The 2,500-nt window shown below is 40.5% G+C and overlaps 1 protein-coding gene and 2 long non-coding RNA genes across 3 annotated transcripts in view; 2 read left to right on the top strand and 1 right to left on the bottom strand.

Moving 5' to 3' along the window:
- The window catches only part of LOC138042443 (uncharacterized), a 5,902-nt gene extending 5,225 nt beyond the window's left edge, over positions 1-677 (bottom strand). The window contains exon 1 of the long non-coding RNA XR_011131004.1: positions 340-677. This is a non-coding gene — a long non-coding RNA (uncharacterized lncRNA). The remainder of the gene's footprint in view (positions 1-339) is intronic.
- The window catches only part of LOC138042426 (glutamyl endopeptidase-like), a 178,118-nt gene that overhangs the window by 26,548 nt on the left and 149,070 nt on the right, over positions 1-2,500 (top strand). The gene's annotated exons all lie outside the window — the stretch shown is intronic.
- Positions 2,114-2,500, top strand: part of LOC138042442 (uncharacterized) — a 1,332-nt gene continuing 945 nt past the window's right edge. The window contains exon 1 of the long non-coding RNA XR_011131003.1: positions 2,114-2,500. This exon is cut by the window's right edge and continues 267 nt beyond it. This is a non-coding gene — a long non-coding RNA (uncharacterized lncRNA).

Here is a 2,500-nt window from a genome sequence, read left to right as displayed (position 1 = left end):
CCCTGAACAAAGGTGATAAAATCTAAAGAAAAATGTCTACACACTGTTTTAGTTCTTTTGGGATTTACACTAATAATTTTAAAGTTGATCCAGAATAAACTTAGGGTTACTTGGAAAGAAATTAACTAGTTAAACAATTGAACATGACTTAAAAGTTCAATGAGAGAATGTCGCTCTACACTTCAATACCCTTTTTTAAGAAGTTACACAAAAGCATATTTTTAAGACAAAGTAGTAAACTCATAACCTTTTAGTATTAAACGTTCTTTCGTGGATTAAAAACACAAATCTGAACTGAATTATGATTCAAATTAAACAGTGCGTCAATTGACAACTTACATTCATTAACTCGGGGCCTAATTTTAACACACTGCCCTCGAACAGCAAAGTTGATTGCTTTGTCCTGCTCACGAAACTTGAACCTCCAGTTGCAGATACATTTGACACAGCAGTAAACAAAGGATTGGGTACAGTTGTGGAGACGCATAGATTTGCCGAAGTAGAAGTAGGAGTAGGTCCGTTGACATCTGTTTCTGGTACCACAACTACATCGTACACCCTTTCTCCCCACTTTCCTTGAGGCGGAAAACATTTGTTATCTACAACTCTGACACTTCGTCTTCTACCATTTTCTGAGGTGAAACACAATCCTGTTGCGTTCGCACAAAGAGCTTTTAAACCGCTTAAAGCTAAACTTCCATCTTCTTCCAGTGACAAGTGCATTACAACTAATTTGCGACGGAAAGCTCTTCAAATTTTTCTCAAAACAGAGAAAACGACCGCAGATTAAAAGACACAACGACGGCAACACGCTAGAGCCAATGGCCGACACTTAAAAACAATAACTCGCAATTACTAGTACCCAGTCTCTTGCCAGACTATTTACACTCGCGGAGATCTGTCACGTGTCATCTAGTCCTCAAAGTGACAAACCTACTGACAAACTGACTGACTGACTAACAATCAAGATCTGCCTCTGACTTAGGGGTCTGTATGCATAAGCATAAGACCCCAACAACATGTCAACAATCACACAGACAATATTAATGGTGTAACATTCGTTACCCGTAAGCACATGTCCCCCGAGGGACCTATTTTTATTTTTGTCTTTGATTGTTAAAGGCTTTTTTCTAATGTTCTTTTCACGTTTTTGATTCCTATATTGAGAGGAATGCCGTTGCAATCCCCAAACAGTGCGAGTGTTGACTTTCAAAGCCGTACAATGGCCGATTAAACACGCTGACTACCTTGAAAGACCCTGGGAACGAGAGTCTGAAGTTGGATGGGAGACCAACGCAAAATCCCAATAACGAAGACATTAATCCTCATTTTTTAACATGATTTCTTTTTGTATTTGGTTGTTAAAGGCTTTTTCCAATGCTCTTTTCACGTTTTTGGTTCCTACATTGGGAGGAATGGCGTTGGAATCAACAAACAGTGCTTTTAATAGCGGGTGTTGACTAACAATGATCGATTGAACACATTGGTTCGATTGATAAATGCTTGGCACAATGACTGATTGAATTCACAAAATGTTTGGCACAATGGCCAGTTGAACACACTGGTTCGGTTCACAATATGTTTTGGAACGAATGAGCAAACTGGTTCGCAGGTCGATTGACGTATTCGTTATGCAATTGTTCATAGTGGAACACCCAAGAACGAAGCAAGATCTAGAAATAACGTAGAAAATTCCCCTTACCTTTAACCTTGCCGTTCTCAAAGAAAAATCATCTGTCCACTTTATTTAGTACTTTCAAATGTGAGGTTACTGTGTCAATCATCGCAAGCGGAAAGAATTTCAAAGTAAATTTTTGCCTAAACGTAAATAGGATACTCCGTGGCCCAGTGGTCTAGCCCTCGCTCAGAATGCCAGAGCTGTGAAAAGAGTGGGGGCTCTAATCGCTATACGGGAGTTTGGAAATACTGAGGGGAATGAAAATGAATCCCCCGATCGGGGGCATATCCGTGGGGCACATGTGACTATGAAGAAGAAAAGACAAAGATACGCGATCGGTTTTAACCTGGGTGCATGTTGCACAGACATCCCACGGATTTATTTCTGGCGAACAAGAGAAAATTTTAGATTATTTGTCCAGTGGAACAAGGAAACCCCTCCCTCTCTGCCAGACCCTCAGGGGTGGTGTTGATTCTCCTGACAGTTACCAAGTGTACTTTGTTGTTTTTTATCAGGAATTGGATTATACATTTGTAGCGATACAGAAAGACGACGTTGACAACTTGGACTGCTTTGTCAACAGCCAAATAACACCAATTATGTTGGACCAAGAAACAAATTTGACCGAGGGAGAGGTTATCTGTATAGTCCAACATTCTGGAGGAACACCAAAGCAGTTGGGCCAAGACAAGATATCGTCTGTAGATCAGTTGAGCCAAGACAAAATATCGTCTGTAGATAGGCCATATATTAAATATGAGGCTGGCACAGAACCAGGATCCTCTGGGTCCCCTGTATTTACCAGCAAAGGCATGAAGGCAA

Source organism: Montipora capricornis, chromosome 3, assembly GCF_036669925.1.
Source record: "Montipora capricornis isolate CH-2021 chromosome 3, ASM3666992v2, whole genome shotgun sequence".
In the NCBI taxonomy this organism is placed as follows: Eukaryota; Metazoa; Cnidaria; class Anthozoa; order Scleractinia; family Acroporidae; genus Montipora; species Montipora capricornis.
Note: the sequence above shows the minus strand (reverse complement) of the source record. Positions and strands in the feature narration are given on the sequence as shown.